Raw genomic sequence first — 19,445 nt, 5'->3', positions numbered from 1 at the left:
CACATGCATATGTGTGTGTCTTGAATAGCATTGTTTGGAGTAACAAGATCACTTTAGTTTTGGAAAGATCCGTTGCAATGTGGACAATGAATTGGGGGGAGATGAAAGAGGAAAATCCATTAAAGTGACTAAAATAATAGTCCAGAAAAGAAATGGTAATGATTTGGAAGAGCCAAGGGCCATATCAGGAGAATAATCTGCAGGATTCAGGAGCCCTTTGGATACAGTGAGGGCAGTAGAGGCTTCCAGTGTTGTGCTTTGGATGATGGGGTTGGATGGCTTAATAACAGGTTTGTAGTTCTTCTGTTATACATATCAGAGAGTGTGGACAGAGTAAGAGGTTTGCTGTGGAAGACGAGGAATCCAACGTCTGCCATGTTGAACTTGAACATCTTGGGAGTGTCCAGTTTGCATCGCCCTATGGGCAGAGAGACACATGGCTTAGAAGAGCAAGGGAGAAGCCCAAGATAGAAGTATGGGGGGCGGAATGGAACCAAGGAGTGGCCAACTGGGACTAAGGGGATGAGAACAGGATACTTCTCCAAGGGTGGGCAAAGGGGCTCATGGAGGAGATGGAGGAGAAATGCCTGGACAGGCAGAAGAAGAACCAGAGAGGACCAGAGGGAGGGAAAGGGGGAGAAGAGGATAAGGAGGAGAGAGGCAGGGGGGAGTGGGATGGGGAGAGGGAAGAAGATCTTTCTCCCTGTTTGTTTACACTGAGATATAATTGCCATACAACATTGTGTGAGTCTGAGGTGTGCAGCACACTGACTTGATACTGTCATGCTGCAATATGACCACAATATGGCCGCCATCGTGGCGTCAGCCAGCATGTCTACTGTGTCACCTAGTTTCCATTTTTTCTAGTGATGGGATCAATTAAGAACTAGTTTCTTAGCAATCTTAATTTTTTTTAAAGATTTATTTATTTATTCATGAGAGACACACACACAGAGAGGCAGAGACACAGGCCGAGGGAGATGCAGGCTCACTGCGGGGAGCCCAATGTGGGACTTGATCCCAGGACCCTGGGATCATGCCCTGAGCCCAAGGCAGACCTTCAACCACTGAGCCACCAAGCATCTCAAGTTTAATTTTTATAGTTTTTTTTTTGGGGGGGGAGGGGAGCCTGTAATCCTGTACTGTGTATTAATTACATCTTCAGGGCTTACTTACTAGACACTGCAAGTGTGCATCTTTGAACAACGTCTAACATTCCAAACATTCCTCACCTCTGGTCTTTGTAACCACTCTTCCACTCTCTGTCTTTTCAAATTCAGGTTTTTTTAGATTCCACATACAAGGAATATCATAGGATTTGGTTTTCTCTGTAGGACTTATCTCACTTAACATAATTTCCTCAGGGCTCATCTGTGTTGTCACAAATGGCAGGATGTGATTTTTCTCATGGCTGAGCAGTATTCTACTTTATGTGTGTGTTCTTTATCTTTTTACCCACTGAGGGACACTTGCATTATTCCTGTATCTTGGCTATTGTGAATAATGGTGCAGTCAACATGGGGGTGCAGATGTCTCCTTCGTGACCTGTTATCATTTCCTTTGGGTACATACCCACCAGTGGAATTGCTGAGCTATACAGTAATTCTATTTTTAATTTCTTGAGGAACCTCCATACTGTTCTCTAAAGTAGCTGGACCAGTACAATCCAAGCAACAGTGAACAAGGGTTCCCCTTTCTCCACATCCTCACTGACACTTGCTATCTCTTGTTTTCTTGAGAACCATTCTGATAGGAGTGAGATGATATCTCACTGTGGCTTTGATTTGCATTTCCTGATGATGAGGGATGTTGAACATCTTTTCATGAACCTATTGGCCGTCTGGGTGTCTTCTTTAGAAAAATGTCTATTTAGCTCCTCTGCTCATTGTTTAATCCAATTGTTAGGTTTTCTTACTATTGAATTGTATGAGTTCTTTGTAAACTTTGGATCTTGATCACATACATATGGCCTGCAAATATTCTATCCCATTGCTTGGGTTGCCTCTTTATTTTGTTGATTGGTTCTTTCCTAGTGCAGAAGCTTTTAAGTTTGATGTAGACCCACTTGTTGATTTAATCCCTTGTTGATTGTGCTTTTGGAGTCATATCAAAAAAGTCATTCCCAAGACTAATGTTGAGGGGCTGGTCTAGGAGTTTTATAGTATTAGGTCTTCTGTTTAAGTTTCTGGTCCATTGTGAGTTAATGTTTGTGAGCATTGTAAGACAGGGGTCCAATTTCATTTTTCTCCATGTAGTTAACTCGTTTTCCGAACACCATTTGTTCTTTTCCCATTGGATGTTCTTGGCTCCCTTAAAAACCAGCTAACCAGACATGTGAGGATTCAATTCTAGGTTCTCTATTCTGCTCCATTGATCTACATGTTGTTTTGTGCCAGTACCACGCTGTCTTAATTACTATAGCTTTGTAGTGTAGCATGAAATCTGGAAGTGTGATGCTTCCACCTTTGTTCTTTCTCGTGATGGCTTTGGCTATTCGGGGGTCTTTTATGGTTCTATACAAATTTTAGGGTTGTTTATTCTATTTCTGTGAAAAATGCCATTGTAATTTTGATAGGGATGGCATTGAATTTATAGTAAGCTTTGAGTAGCCGGAACTTTCAGTAATATTAACTCTTCCAATCCATGAGCCATTTGTTTGTGTTTTCTTTGATTTCTTTCAACCAAGTCTTGTAGTTTTCATTGTATTGATCTTTCACTTCCTTGGTTAAATTTATTCCTAGGTATTTTAGTGTTTTTAATGCTATTGTAAATGGGATAGTTTTCTTTACTTTTTTTCCAGATATTTCATTGTTAGTGCATAGAAATGCAACTTGTTTCTGCATAATGATTTTATATCCTGCAGCATCATTGAATTCATTGATTAGATCCAATAGATTTTTAGTTGAGTCTTTGGGATTTTCAATATATAAAGTCACATCATTTGCAAATAATGATGTGTTTACTTCTTTCTTTCTGATTGGAATGCTTTTTATTTCTTTGTCTTGCCTGATTGCTCTAGAAGGGACTTGTAGTACCATGTTGAATAGGAGTGATGAGAGTGACCATCCTGAGGCTCTCCTCTGGTTTCTATATTTTATTCAAGTTTTATTTTAAGTAATTAAGGCATTTGAAGGGGAGGGCCTAATTACAAACAAAAGGGAAGACTAAAATGAATCCATTAAACTTTTAAAAAGCCAATTGACTGGTGATCATGCAACAGAAGTCTGATTTAGATACAAGGGTTTTCGCCATGTGACTATAGTGATGGACGCTTTTTCCACCTTGCAGCTGGAGCTCTTGGCAGCTATGTCAGACTCTGGTGCAAGGGCAACAGACCAACAAGAGAGAGAATTAAGTCTTGAGTCATTGGCATCATCACATCCATTCTCTCTGCCCCAAAACAGCACGGAAGAAACAGGTAGTGTACCCTGCAGATCGCTTTGTTGCAAAGGAAGTGATGGAGCAGGGTAGAAAGAGGTCATGCAGATTCTGTCTAAAAAACCCTTATAGATGAGTTTGTGCACAGCGTCAAACAATGAGCCTCTCCTCATTCAGGGCAGGAAACCTAGACTTGATTCTCAGAAAGCCACAATTTCATTCATTTACTCAAAATGGATTTTACAAAGTACCTATGCATTGTAAGCTTCCCCTGGCAGCCATTTCTGCATAAAAAAAGAAACCTGAAGCTTTTTATCTTAAGTCCCAATAATTCATTTTTGCTTTTGTTTCCCTTGCCTTTATAGATGTATCTTGCAATAAGTTGCTATGGCCAAGTTCAAAAAAGGGTGTTGTCTGTGTTCTCCTCTAGGATTTTGATGTATTCCTGTCTCACATTTAGATCTTTCATCCATTTTGAGTTTATCTTTGTGTATGGTGTAAGAGAATGGTCTGGTTTCATTCTTCTGCAAGTGGCTGTCCAATTTTCCTCAGCACCATTTTATTGAAGAGACTGTCCTTTTTCCAGTGGATAGTCTTTCCTGCTTTGTCAAATATTAGTTGACTATAGAGTTGAGGGCCCATTTCTGGGTTCTCTATTCCGTTCCATTGATCTATGGGTCTGTTTTTGTGCCAATACCATACTGTCTTGATGATCACAGCTTTGTAATCAAGGTAAAAAGCTTCTGCACAGCAAAAGAAACAGTCAACAAAACTAAAAGTCATCCTACAGAATGGGAGAAGATATTTGCAAATGACATATCAGATAAAGGGCTAGTATCCAAGATGTATAAAGAACTTATTAAACTCAACAGCAAAGAAACAAACAATCCAATCATGAAATGGGCAAAAGATATGAACAGAAATTTCACCAAAGAAGACACAGACATGGCCAACAAGCACACGAGAAAATGCTCCACATCACTTGTCATCAGGGAAATACAAATCAAAACCACAATGAGATACCACCTCACACCAGTGAGAATGAAAATTAACAAGAAAAATTAACAAGACAGAATCAACAAATGTTGGAGAGGATGTGGAGAAGGGGGAACCCTCTTGCACTGTTGGTGGGAATGTGAACTGGTACAGCCACTCTGGAAAACTATGTGGAGGTTCCTCAAAGAGTTAAAAATAGACCTGCCCTATGACCCAGCAATTGCACTGTTAGGGATTTACCCCAAAGATTCAGATGCAATGAAACGCCGGGACACCTGCACCCCGATGTTTCTAGCAGCAATGTCCACAGTAGCCAAACTGTGGAAGGAGCCTCGGTGTCCATCGAAAGATGAATGGATAAAGAAGATGTGTTCTATGTATACAGTGGAATATTATTCAGCCATTAGAAACGACAAATACTCACCATTTGCTTCAACGCGGATGGAATTGGAGGGTATTATGCTGAGTGAAGTAAGTCAATCGGAGAAGGACAAACATTATATGATCTCATTCATTTGGTGAATATAAAAAATAGTGAAAGGGAATAAAGGGAAAAGGAGAGAAAATGAGTGAAAATATCAGTGAGGGTGAAGAACATGGGAGACCCCTAACTCTGGGAAACAAACAAGGGGTAGTGGAAAGGTGGGTGGGGGATTGGGGTGACTGGGTGACGGTCACTGAGGGAGGCACTTGATGGGATGAGCACTGGGTGTTATGCTATATGTTGGCAAATCGAACTCCAATAAAAAAAATATCAAAAAAAAAAAAAAAGAACCCTGAGCTCTTTAGCGCGGCCACCAAGTTCCCCCCAAGCCTACAGATGAAGGGATGATTTTGGAATTGGATTTCTTATGTACCTTGGTAACCTTCAGGCTGAATCATCTTTAACCAGGAGGTCTACCATGATGTTTAGCAAAATTGCATCCCAGACACACAATATTAAAAGATACACTAAGTTCCAAAGTTAGCTATGAATAGTTTTAAACTGAACAGTCGTATGATATTCATTAATGCTTGAAATTCCAGTCCCAGACCAGGCTGGTGGCCACTGGCATTGACATTCTTTCTGTCTGGTGGAACTGACAGTATCATTTTGATACTTGGCTTTAGGATCTTAATATACCCTGGACCTACCAGGCTGGAATCACTCCCTTTGGCCAAGAAGCTGGTATCAGGGTCAATCTGATACTTGGCTGCTATTCCAAAGTTAAGGGTTATTGTTTCTGCTGTCCAGTTGACATTGACAGAAGTTTCCAACTTCTTGTTCATCTTCTGGCAAATGGAGCCTCCAAACTCTGTCCTGCCATTGACATTGATGTGAGGCTGGAATCCATCAGTCTTGTAGCCAACTGCAAAGTTGCTGAGTCACTTGGAACTTTGTGGTCTCAAAATCCATCTGGTGGCCAGCCGGCTGGCCCTGGTGACTCCGCACACAGCACCCTGGATTGAAAGCTTAGTGATGTGGAAATCTAGGTCGATGTGCTTCTGCCTGTATCCTGTCTCAAATTTAGCATCTCCCCTCCTGCCCCCTTCTGGCTTCAGGGTTAGGGGAGCCAGAGGAGTCAAAAATCAGCTTCAGTCCATGTGTGAGCTGATCTCCCACAGTAATCTTGGTGCTGGGGCATGTGTTTACATTCCATTTCTCTGTAACATGGTACAGATTGGTTTCCACATTGCCCATCACTTTGGTGGACTCAGGGTTGGCTGAGCCTGAACTGGTAAACTCTAGTTCATTCTCAGATTTTGTTTTCAAATCTATTTTATTAAGGCCAATCCATAGCCCTTGGTGAGACATCCTGGCAGATTTGCCAAGATGAGCATACATGAGAGGCACATAGGGGCAGCTCGGTTGGGCTGCAGTGCCTGCCTCTTTCTTTATTTTATTTTTTATTTTTAAATTTATGATAGTCACAGAGAGAGAGAGAGAGAGAGAGAGACAGAGAAAGAGAGAGGCAGAGAGGCAGGCTCCATGCACGGGGAGCCTGACGTGGGATTCGATTCCGGGTCTCCAGGATTGCGCCCTGGGCCAAAGGCAGGCGCTAAACTGCTGCGCCACCCAGGGATCCCGCCTGCCTCTTTCTTATGTGAATTTTGTGAATTGCATTTTTAAAGGAATTTGTTCTATTTATATAAGATATTCAATTTAGGGCTGGAGAGTTGTTCATGGTATTCTTTTATTATCCTTTTCATATCCATGGGATCTGTATTGATATCAGGCCTTTCTTTTATTTCTGGTAATAGTAATTTGTGTCTTTGCTTCTTCTTATTATTTTTTTAAGTAACTTGGCTAAAGGTTTATCAATTTTATTGATCGTTTCAAGGAAACAGCTTTTGATTTTATTGATTTTTATTGATTTCTTCTGTCCGATTTTTAAAATTTCTGCTCTAAATTTGTAATTCCTTTCCTTCTTATTACTTTGGATTTTTTTTAAAAAATATTTTATTTATTTATTCATGAGAGGCACACACACAGAGAGAGAAAAAGAGAGAGGCAGAGACACAGGCAGAGGGAGAAGCAGGCTCCATGCAGGAAGCCAGATGCTGGGACTCAATCCCAGTACCCCAAGATCATGCCCCGGGCCAAAGGCAGACTCTCAACCACTGAGCCACCCAGGTGTCCCTCTTTCCAGTTTTCTAAAATGGACACTTAGATGATTGATTTAGATATTTATGCTTTTCTAGTATATGTTTTCAGTAATATAAAATTTCCTCCAAACATTGTTTTCCCTGCATCCTGCAAATTGTGATAAGCTGTATAAAATTTAGTTGAAAATAATAAAAATTTTCTCTTTGGCCTTCTCTGACCCATGTGTCATTTAGTAGTGCATTTTTAAATCACCAAGCATTTGGGGATTTTCCAGCTACCCTTCTATTACCGATTTCTGGTTTAACCCACTGTGGTCAGAGAGCAAAATGGGTGATGTGTTTTATGACTCAGAATGTGGTCTATCTTGGCTCAAGTTCTGTGTGAGCCTGAGAAGGATATATATTCTGCTTTGTTGGTAAAGTGTTCTTTAAAGGTCAATTAGATCCATTTGATTGATGGTGTTGTTCAGTTGAACCATGTCCTTATTGATTTTCTGCATGTTGGATCTATTCATTAGTGACAGCAGCGTGCTGGCGTCTCCAACAGCGATAGTGGACTCATTCATTTCTCTTTTTAGTTCTATTAGTTTTTGTTTGATGTATTTTGACTCTCTGTTTTTAGGTACACTCACATTAAAGATTATTGTGTCTTCTTGGAGAATTGACCACTTTATCATCATGTAATGAATGCCCTTCTTTATCTTGATAATTTTACTTACTCTGACATCTGCTTTGTCTGAAATTAATATCCCCTACTCCAACTTTCTTTTGATGCATGTTAGCATGGTTTATCTTTATCCACCCCCTCACTTTTATTTTATTTTATTCAATTTTTTTTTTGAGAAAAAGAGAGACCTTGAGCAGGGAAGGGGAGAGGCAGAGGAAGAGGGAGGGAGGGAATCTTAAGCAGGCTCCATGACCAGGGCAGAGCCAGACATGGGTCTTTGTGTCAACCCTGAGATCACGACCTAAACCAAAATCAGGAGTCTTGCACTTAATGGACTCAGCCACTCAGGTGCCCCAGACCCCTCACTTTTATTTGATCTTTGTATGTAGAATTGATTTCTTATACATAACATGTAGTTTGGTCTTATTTTAAAAATCTGTCCTGACAGTATTTTATTTGGTATATTTTGATTATTGATGTTTAAGGGGGTAACTTAGTTTGAGTAATATTGATCATGTCTCTTTTTCACATTTGTTGCTCTTGTTCTTTGTCTTCCACTCTTTTTTCTGCATTCTCTGTTCTTTTTATAAAAAGATTAATTTATTTATTCTAGAGAGAGAAGAAGCACTCAAGCAGGGGTAGAGGCAGAGGGAGAGAGAATGAAAGAATCCTCGAGCAGACTCCTTGCTAAGGATGGAGCCTGACATGGGCTCAATCCCAAGACCTTGAGATCATGACCTGAGTTGAAATTAAGAGCTTGCCACTCCACAGACTGAGCCGCCCGGGCACCCCTGCATGCTCTGACTTTAATTGAACATTTACTGATATTAATTTTCCTTCTCTCTTAGCATATCAGTTGTACTTCTTTTTTTACTTTTCTTAGTGGTTGCCCTTGAGTTCGCAATGTGCATTTATAACCAATCCAAGCCGACTCTTGAATAACATTGTGCCATTTCCTGAGTACTGCAAACACTTTACACAGAGCACTCCCACTTCCCCTCCCATCCTTTATAACATTGCTGCCCCTCATTTCACTGAACAGTAAACTACAGTCACCAAGTTTATTGCTATTATTATTTTGAACTAACTGTTCTTTCTTATATCAGTTAAGAATAAGAAGAATAAAAAAATTCATTTTTACCTTCACTTATTCTTTCTCTAACACTTTTCCTTGATTTATGTAGACCTGAGCTTCTGACCTATATTTTCCTTTTTTTTTTTCTGATGATCATCTTTCAATGCCTCTCACAAGGGAAATCTGTTGGTGCTAAATTCCATCAAGTTTTTTTTTTTTTTTGTCTGAGGAGATTCTTATTTCTCCTTTGCTACTGAAGGATAATTTTTCTGAATACAGAATTCTAGGTTAGTTTTTTTTTTAACCTCTTAAATATTTTACTTCACTCTCTTGCTTGCATGGTCCTGTATAATTCTTTCTCTTGCTTTCCTATGTGTAAAGTGATCCCCCCACTTCCTCCCCTGGCATTTTCCAAATATTTTCTTTGTCTTTGATTTTCTGCAGTTTGAATGTGATATGGCTAGGTATAGATTTTTAAAAGTATATTAACCTGTTTGATGCTCTCTTAGCTTTCTGGATTTGTGGTTTGGTGACTATCCTTAATTTTAGAAAATTCTGTCACCATGGCTTCTGTATTTGTTCTCTTCCATTCCTTTCTCTGTTTCTTCACTTCTGGCATTCCCATCATCAGCATGGTATACGTTTTGTAATTATCTCACAGATCCTGGGTAGCCTGTTCTATCCTTGTTATTATTATTTTTTTCTCTTTGCATTTCAGTTTTGTAATTTTCCATGGGCATTTTTCTTCAAGTTTATTATTGTCTCTTCCTTTGTTAGCCACTCTGGTCTATTCATTATCACTAATCAAAGACATTAACTTTTGTTACTGTGTTACTTTGATTTCTGCTATTTAAGATAATTCTTTCTTACAGTTTTCATCTCTCTCTCTCTCTTTCTTTCTTTTTTTAATCTCTCTACTTTCATTGCCATCTGTTCTTGAGTGTCTTTCACCTTTTCTGTGAGACTTTTGCACATATTAATCATGGTTTTAAACTCTCAGTCTGATAATTCCAACATCTCTTCCATATCTAATTCTGGTTCTGATGCCTGCTCTGTTTCCTCAAACTGTGTTTTGTCCCTTAGTATGCCTTGTGATTTTTTTTTTTTGCTAAAAGCTGGAAATGTTGTACTGAGTGAAAGGAACTGAGGTAAATGGGTGTTTAGTGAGCAGTTTTATGTTTATCTGATGGCCAGTCCAGCTATGCTTACTGGCTGCATTGGCTGTCGATGTCAGAGGCTGATCATTCCCCTGGTGTCTCTATTGTTGTCTCTTCTGTGTGTTTGGGTTTCCCTAGAGACTCTTTTTAAATAAAACCTGAAAGATGCAGTTCTTTCCCTTGTATTCCTCAGTTATTATATAAGAGAAACATTTTATACTCCTATGATTAGACCTCAGTCTTTTAGTGAGCCTATACCCCACAAGCTGTGACCTCTATAAGTGTCCCTTGGGTTTTTACCCCCTTAGATGAGACAGACTAGAAGGAGCTGGATTAGGGTATTTCCCTTCCTCTGTGGAAGGCTAGAGGTGTCTGTGGTAGTGTGTTTTCATTCTCCCAGGTAATAGGCTTTGGAAAATCCCATCAGTTAGGCTCTGATGAAATACTTTCTCTGAAATAGTTTGTCTGATGTCCACAGTATCCAAAGTATGGAAAGAGCCTAGATGTACATCGACAGATGAATGGATAAAGAATGTTTGGTCTATATACACAATGGAATATTAGCCATCAGAAAGAATGAAATCTTGTCATTTGCAATGACACGGATACAACTAGAGGATATTATGCTGAGTGGAATAAGCCAGTAAGAGAAAGACAAATACCATAGATTTCACTTGTATATGGAATTTAGGAAACAAAATAGATGAATAAAGGGGAAGGGAAGGAAAAATAAGATGAAAACAGAGAGGGAGACAAAGTGTAAGAGACTCTTAACCCTGGGACAGAAACTGAGGTTGCTGGAGGGGAAGCAGGAGGGGGACGGGTAGCTGAGTGATGCGCATTAAGGAGGACATGTGATATAATGAGCACTGGGTGTTATATGCAACTGATGAATCACTAAACTCTATCCCTGAAACTAATAATACACTATATGAAAAAAAATAATACATTATATGTTAACTCATTTGAACTTAAATAAAACATTAAGAAAAAGAGCAGGTGCTGTGGGTGTATTTCAGAATTGCTACCTTCCCTCCACCCTGTCATAACATGAGGTGATTTTTCTATCTTCACTGTGAGAAACTGGCATGGCTCCTGCCCATCTCCCCAATTTTTTGAGCAGTGCTTTGCCCCCGACCTCAATTGTCTGATGGGCTGAAGAATACTTGTTGATTTTCAGTTTCTTCTTGTGAGCATAGAAGTGATGCCTTCCAGGTTCCTTATATGTTGGATCAGAAACTGGGAATCTTCTCCTGAAAGATAGTTCTGCTGGATACAGAATTCTTGCTTTTCAGTTTTTAAATTTCAGTACTTTGACTACATTGTCTCACTATCTCCTGGCCTTTCTGCTTTCTGATGATAAATCAGTTCTCTACGTTGATGAGGTTGCTTTACACATGGTGAGTCAGTTCTCTCATGCTCCAGGACTTTTAGTCTCTGGCTTTCAGTAGTTGGATTATGATATATCTGGTGTGGCTGTCTTTTAATTTATCCCGTTGAGCTCCTTGGTAGGTAGATCAATGTCTTTCATCAAATCTGGGAAATTTGCAGCCATTATTTCTCCAAAGGAACATTCTACTTCTCTTTCCTCTCCTTCTAGGATATATGTTGGTGCGCCTGATGGTGTCCCTCAAAATCTGAGATTTTGCTAATTTGTATTCATTTTTTGTCTTTTCTATTCCTCAGATTGGATATCCTTAATTTTATTATCTTCAGTTTCATGGATTCTTTCTTTTGCCTGTCCAAATCTGCTATTGAACTCTTTTATTGAAACTACCATTTTAGTTATTGTACTTTTTAGCTCCAGAATTTTGGCTTTCTTCTTTCTTTCTTTCTTTCTTTCTTTCTTTCTTTCTTTCTTTCTTTCTTTCTTTCTTTCGATTTTAATTATTTATTCATGAGACACACATGGAGGCAGAGGCATAGGCAGAGGGAGAAACAGGCTTCCTGCAGGGAGCCCAATGCGGGACTCCATTCCCAGACTGAGATCACTCCCTGAGCCCAAGGCAAGACGCTCAACCACGGAGCCACCAAGGTGTCCCTCTGGTTGGTTTCTTTTTATAATTTCTTTCTCTTTATTATAGTCTCTATTTGACGGGCCATCCTTCCTATACTCTATAGATTTTCACAGTGTTTCCTTGATCTCCTCGAGCACATATTTAAAACAGTTGATTTATACTATTAAATAGTAAATTCAACATCTTTTTCAATGAGTTTTCAATAACTTTTCCAATAAATTCTTACTGATTTGTTCTTGTTCCTCTGTGTATGGGCTATACTTTCTTGTTCCTTGGCATGCCTCCTAACTTCTTCTTTTTTTTTTTAAATCTTTATTTTTTTTCTTTTTTTAAATTTTTATTTATTTATGATAGTCAGAGAGAGAGAGAGAGAGAGAGAGAGAGAGAGAGAGAGGCAGAGACATTGGCAGATGGAGAAGCAGGCTCCATGTACCGGGAGCCCGACGTGGGATTCGATCCCGGGTCTCCAGGATCGCACCCTGGGCCAAAGGCAGGCGCTAAACTGCTGCGCCACCCAGGGATCCCTGCCTCCTAACTTCTGTTGAAAACTTTACATTTTGTGTGTTATAATGTGTCAGCATTAGATTCTTCCCCTACCCCAGGGTTTGTTGTTTTTGCTTCTTGTAGTAGCGGTTGTTTGGTGACTTTTCTGAACTAATTTTGTAAAGTCTGTGTTCTCTGTCATGTATGGCTGCTGAAGTCTCTTCCATTAGCTCAGTGGTCAGCTAATGATTCAGCAGAGAGTCTTCAAATGACTGGGACCAAAAAACCCTCCTAGTCTTTGCTGGGGGGCTCTGTCTTGGGGCATGGTTCAACAATCAAGGAGACAGTTCACAGCTGTACCTTAACTTAACTTAGCTTTCACAGAGCCTCAAGGTCAGCCACAGATGAGAACTTATGGTCTTTTCTAAGCCTTTATGCAGCCCTAGGCACACATGTGACCTTCTAGATTCCCAGAAATATGTGGGGACTTTTCAACGCCCTTATTCCCCAGAGCTCCTCATTCCCTAGTGTTTCCAGCTCAGCTTCTGGCCAATCTATTGTGATATGTTATCCACTGTCTCATACACCAATGACTAAAATATTTGCCTGGAAAGGTTTTTGACAAATGGCCCCCATCTAGCTGTTTTATCACAAGTCCAGAAATCTAACCCTTTTGAGCATCTCTTCCAGGGAACCTCCAGACAGATCAAATAATGACAATTCTTTGCAAATAATGTCCATTCTACCCCCTCCGGTGTCTCTGATCCAGGGACACAGACTGTTATTTTAAAGGCTAACACTCATGGGGGGTCATGGGGATGGGCTACAGGAAGTTGAAATGCTGCTTACAGAGACTCAGGTATTTTTCTCGAATAAGTGACTCCTTCTCCCAGGTTACTGCACAGTTTTGGGTAGAGTCCAGAGTTCCAAAGGATTTTATTCTGCCTGTCTTTTTGTCCCATTGATTTTTTTATGCAGATGTGGATTTTGGATTTCCTTACTCTGACATTTTTGCTCTCATCACACAGGAGTGAGTTTCTTAAGAGTAAGTAGGTTCTGTAATGTATTTATGTGCTGCGCAAACTCTTGGTCACAGGATAGATGTTTGCTACATACTTGTTGCATAAATGAATGCATGGATTAGTAGGAATTGAAAATAGAGTCATTTAAGAAGCTTGGCCATGGCCAAAAGTAAGTATGTGGTGCCTGGGGAGTGGGCAGTTTTGAGGGAGTTTTTTTTTTTTTAATTGAACATGTTTATAGGAGGATGTGGGGAGGAAACCGCTGGAGTAGGAACATTACAAAATCTCTATTTGCTATGTGGCTGTGTTCACCATCCTTGTTCTTGGCAATGGTGTGACTCTGGCCCTAAGTCAGCCTGTGGTTCTCTTCCTCCTGAGCTTTTTCGTTTCACATCTGGGTGCTTGGGTCCCTATAGGAGATATTTATGGGTAAATGGATTATTTTTTATAAATATTTTTTGAAGAAAAATATACATACCATAAAATTTCACTTGTTTTAAGCGTACACCCCAGTGATTTTTAGTGTATTTATAGAGTTGTGCAACTATCATCACTGTTTTCCAATTTTAGAACATTTCCACTGCCTTGGAAGGGTCCCTTGTGGCCATGTGCTATCCCACCCGCCCCTTGCTCCTAGTGTCTGGCAAACATGGGTCCACCTTCTGTGCTCGTGGACTTCAGGCTTTTTGCTCACTGAGGGAGCTCAAGCATGGCTCCATGTTCCTTCTCAGGCAGAGCTGAGACCCCCGCCCACCCTGTGTGCTCCCACTACAAGTCAGGTTAGCTAGAAAACCTCAGTGGACCCTTCTCAACAAGGTTGCCTGCTAGAATAAAGTGCACTGCCCTAAGGCAACCAACATATGTAATAAATTAGCTTATCTCAGGGCACCTGGGTTGCTTGGTCAGTTAAGTGTCCAACTCTTCATTTCAGCTCAGGTCATGATCTCAGTACTGTGTGAGATTGCCCCAATCTTACCCTTCTGGGGAAAAATGTTTTAAATTTCTCCCAACATATTTGTTCATGGAGGCCAAAGATCAACGTTTTATTAGGGGGAAGAGGTAATGAGCTGGAACGAGTCTCATCTTCAGTGGCGTGATCTTGTTCAGGAAAGGGGCCTCCAGATGGTCTTGGACTCCTTGGTGAACCACAGGATTTAATGAAACATAAGAGTGAGGAATGTATATTTGCGTACTGTGAGGTAATCTCAAGCACATGTGAACATACATTACGGACTACCACAGGGCATTTAACAGAACATCCTGCTGTGTCTGGTTTTTCTAACCATCATTTGCTCTCATTCATTCGTTTTCTGTTAGCTCTTGTTGGAACAATTGGTACCAGATTGCAGATTTTAGGACAAATCTAGGATAAAAACTAAAAACTGGGAAACTTCTCTCCAATCTTTGTACGAAGTGGTAAAAAACTGGCATCTTGTCTTAGCAGTAGGAGACCTTGTTCAGGCCAGGGAGGGGGGGCATCATTTGAGAACCACTCACCACGAGTCCCTGCGGAGGATGGTGTATAGTCCTCCTCCAGTGGTGGAATCCCTTCCTAATCCCCTGCCTGCGGGCCAGTCCTCCTTTTCCCCCGGGGAGCTGCATCGTGGCCTCTCATTGACTCACTCCATGATGAGGAAACGGGGGGAAACCAGTCAGCTAAGAGGTCTAGACCCAGCTGGTGCACTGAACCAAAGATCTCTTTTGTTTTATTTTCCTAGTCTGCAAAATAGAAATGATAACATTCCCTTGCTGATGCCTCAGGTTTTTTTCCCATGAGAATCCAGTGAACTAATGAATCAACATAAAAAATAATTGTCTTGCTTGAGGATTGTGTGTTCATGATTGGGTCTCTTCCTGGGTGGAATCGTGATGGTGCCTCCGTGGTGGTCCCAGTGGCCCCACCTTGTGGGGTTCACGCCCTGTGTGGTCAGCTTCTCACAGTTGTGTTATCGTGTGTCCAGCAGAGTGTGGCAGGAGTGATGTCATACTGCTTGAGATTAGGCTGTAAAAGGCACCAGTGTGGCTCTGTCTCTTTCTCTCTTGCTCACTTGCTCTGGGGAAGCCAGCTGCCTTGTTGCCATCAGCCGTCCCGGGGCACATTCCACCTGATGAGGCCTCTGGCCAGTAGCCATCTGATGGACGTCGAAGTGGCTGTTCCCCAGACATAGATGTTCCAGCCTTTCAAGCCCTCAGATGACCACAGACAGCCAACCTCTTTGCTGGAATCTCGAGAGACTGTGAGCCAAAGAGACCCAGTGGAGCCGTCCCAAGACTCCTGACTTTCAGAGACGACCCTGTGAGCTAATAAAAGCTTGCTGGTTTCCTGCTACGTTCCGGGGTAATTTGTTATTCAGTCATAGATAACTAGTATAGTCCTCAGATGGAAAAATATAAGTATTTGCCCATAGAACTTGTGCTGGTCAAATGGAGGGTACTCAGTTCACCAACACTTGAAACACGGATGTGAAAGGAAATGGTCCCCTGTAACCTCCATCACGCCTTCCTGCGTCTGTTCGCTCTTCTTCCCGCCTTCAGCCGGCCCAGGCACTGCCCTGCTGTACCCTGAGGGGCTGACGAACAGGTGGTTATCACAGGGAGTCATGAAGCTGTAGCCACTGGCCCAGCTTTATGTCGCGGCTGGAGCTTGCAGCCCCTGGGATGAGGACGTGGATACAAATGAAGGATGGCAAGTGGACACACAGGGAGCCCACAAGAGCAGACGGAGATGCAAGTCCATACTTGTTGCCTCTGACCTTGCTGGCCTGCCTGTCCATGGGAGCCAGGGCCTATCATCAGGGAGTGACACACACCTCTGGGAAGGCAGGGGAGTAGCTGGTGCCCAAGAGGTGAGGACTGGGTGTGAGCTGCTGTGGGGGCAGGGGGGTGTCCTCTCTGGGGAACCCTGGCCAGAAATGTGCTGGAGAGGGGGTTCAGGGAAAGGTCATCTGGCCTGGTCATCGCCTCCCTACAAGGCCACAACATCTGGCCCCAAACACATCACCACTCAGGACCAAGTTAAACAAGACCACTGACAAAAACACTTTGTTGTTACTTGTACTACAAGAGCAGTAGTCAATGGTTTGGTGTCAGGCCTCCTTCCTGTTCATAAAAATTACTGAAGATCCCACAGATTTTTGTTTATGAGTGTTATGGCTATAGATATTTATCATCATCCTAATGAAAGAAATGGAAAAATACTAATTTATTTATAAACAAGAATAATAAACTATTCCATGCTGATATAAATGACATCTTTTAATAAAAATAACTATATTTTCCAAAATTAAAAAAAATGTGATGAGAAGAGGGACATTGTTTTACATTTTCAAATATCTTTTAATGCTTACCTAGTAAGATTCTTTAGTGACTATTAGTGAAGATTCTCATTCTGCCTTCAGGCTGTTGTGATGTCACTCATTGTGCAACCTCTGGAGAGTTCCATTGTGCACATAAGAGAAGTAGAGCGAAAAAGGCAAGTAGTCTCTTTGTGTTATTATGAAACGAGCTTTGATTTCACAGAGCCCTTGGAAGGCGGCACCGCAGGGGCAGGCTGTGTGCACGATGCTGCCGTGGTTTGCTGGGACAGCAGCCGGCCCCGGAGCTACGTGAGTGGACTCAGAAGCTCAGAAGGGAACCCTACAAGGAGCCTCCTGAGTTTTAGGACCGGTTTCAACACATTCCCCAAGTTGTCCACGTGGCCAGAGGAATCCCAGGTGGGACAAGGGCCCTCGTGGCTGGCATTTACACAGGTCAACACCCCCGGCTCACCTGTGCCACGCTTGATGGAACGACATAAAACCACATCACTGCACCATTCGCCTGGTTATCGCTGAGGTTCCACGTGGCTCCTCCTTCTTCACGTGCCATTTCTCTTTGAGTTGGTTATAAAGCAAACCTCTTCTCCCAGGAAGTGTGAACGGATTTATCAGGAAGCTCACTGCTGCTCGAAATGAGGATGTAAATTCTTAGAACATCCTTTTTATAAATCAAAACCTTTATTTGGAAAAAAAAAAAAAACTTCCCTAAAACATCCACGTTTTCTTTTCAACCTGGTCCCCAGCCCAGATTTTAGAAACATTTTGGAAAGTACCAGCTTGTGATACCAACTGGCCAGATGTCATTGGTACATTGTTGTGGCCATTGCCCTGAACCCTTGCGAATGAGGACGATGGCACGGATAGCTTTTCTTAAAGCCACGTGTTAAAAAGCAATGTGATTTTCCTTAAATACTAAAGCCATAAACACTTTCTGCATCATATCTTTTTGTGATCCTAAAACTGCTCCCTATGTCTTATACCCAAACTGGGTAATACGGGATATGACAAAGCCACCTGTAAACTTACAACCCAAACAGCCTAGTAGCAAAGGTCCTCCCTGTCCTTTTTTCTAAGTCTTTATGTGCATATGGTATCATGCATGCACTTACATTTGCAGGACTTTTAAATAAAATGGAGTGTTAATTCAGGGTCCTGATATGCCTTGGGTGTCCATTCGGAGCATGGCAGTGAGCTGAGATCTCCCGTGCCCACCCGCTCTTCCCATAGGGAGGAGTACATGCCTGCACACAAAAGAACTATGATCCCCATAGTCAGTGACGGGCTCAGGGTGAGGGGGGTGCGGGACATCAGGCGGCAGTGATTCTCAGCGAGGGGAGGAGAGACCCATGCCCACCTCTGCTGTTCGCAAAAGGCATGGCAGGGCCGGGCACTCACCCTCAGAGAGTGGTGGGTCTTGGAGAGCAGGGAGGCCAGCAGGACATCGGACAGAGGGAGCAGCCTGCACGCCCTCCCTAGCTACTCCCCTTAGAGGGGCCGAAGGAGAAGTGCAGGGGGGAAGAAAGAGCAAGTGAGCAACTGAGAATGTGTGCACATGTGTGTGTAGAGTGTAGCATGTGTGTAGTGTTTATGTGATGTGTGGTATGGGTGTACTGCAGGAATGGCTCCCCTGACTGTGCAGCCTGGGAAGTGCTGGGCCTGCAGCAGTCACCATCACCAAAGCCCTTCACGGGAGCCGGTGGTGAAGGTCCAAGCCTGAAGCCCTGGGAGCCTGGGCCCAGGAGGTGTATGTGCTGGTCCAGGGCCAGGAGGAGACTGCGTCCCTGCTCAGCGGCTGGAAATGGAGAGGGTGCTCCCTGTTCAGCCCTGGGCAGCTTTGGTGGATGGGCCAAGCCCCATCCTCTGCCTTACTCTGTGTGCAGATTCAGGTGTGAATCTCCCAGAATCGTTTTTAACCACATACCTGGGCACCCGTGGTCCAATATAGTGACACATAAGATCGGCCATCACACCCCAGGAGTGAGACCCATCAGCCCAGAGTCCAGAGCTGGTCCTGGTCTGCTGCTCCTGCACACCCCCTGTCCTGGTAAAGAACTGGTATAAGGGCACCTGATCCCACGTGGGGGTATGGGGAACACCACCAGGAGGAGGAGCACCACCTGGAGGAAGAGCATCACAAGGAGAAGGAGCATCCTCAGGAGGAGGAGGAGCACTATTGAGATGAGGAGCACTACAAGGAGGAGGAGCACTACAAAGAGGAGGAGCACCACAAAGAGGAGGAGCACCATGCAGAGGAGAAGCATCATACAGAGGAGGAGTACCACATGGAGGAGGAGCATCATGAGGAGGAAGAGGGGGAGCACCATGAGGAGGAGCACTACTCAGACTGGTGCCTTGAGTGGAGACAGGCTGAGGAGGACAGTCCCTAATGGACCGTCTGCAAGGCTCTCTGTGCCTCTGGATCAAACCCACACTCCTTCCCGGGGCTCCCCCAACTTGTCAGCTCCACTGGCCACACCTTTATCTTTTCAATGGTCGGTGGACAAACAACTGTGGTCGTTTCCACATCTTGGGTTGTGAATAATGCTGCCGTGAACATGGAAGTGCAGAGGTCTCTTTAGATCCTGCTTTATTTCCAGTGGATATGTACCCAGAATGGGATTGCTGGATCCTATCCTAGTTCTGTTCTTCACATTTTGAGGAGCCTCCACATTGTTCTCCAGAGCGACTGCACCAGCTTGCATTCCCAACAGTGCATGAGGGCTCCCCTTCTCTGCATCCTCGTCAA

The 19,445-nt window shown here is 42.7% G+C and overlaps 1 pseudogene; it reads right to left on the bottom strand.

The window, feature by feature from the left end:
* Positions 1-5,325: 5,325 nt before the first annotated feature.
* Positions 5,326-6,199, bottom strand: LOC129500025 (voltage-dependent anion-selective channel protein 1-like; annotated as a pseudogene).
* Between the last annotated feature and the right edge of the window lie 13,246 nt (positions 6,200-19,445).

This window comes from Nyctereutes procyonoides, unplaced genomic scaffold (assembly GCF_905146905.1).
Source record: "Nyctereutes procyonoides isolate TBG_1078 unplaced genomic scaffold, NYPRO_anot_genome, whole genome shotgun sequence".
Lineage (NCBI taxonomy): Eukaryota > Metazoa > Chordata > Mammalia > Carnivora > Canidae > Nyctereutes > Nyctereutes procyonoides.
This window is presented reverse-complemented; position numbering and strand designations above follow the sequence as displayed.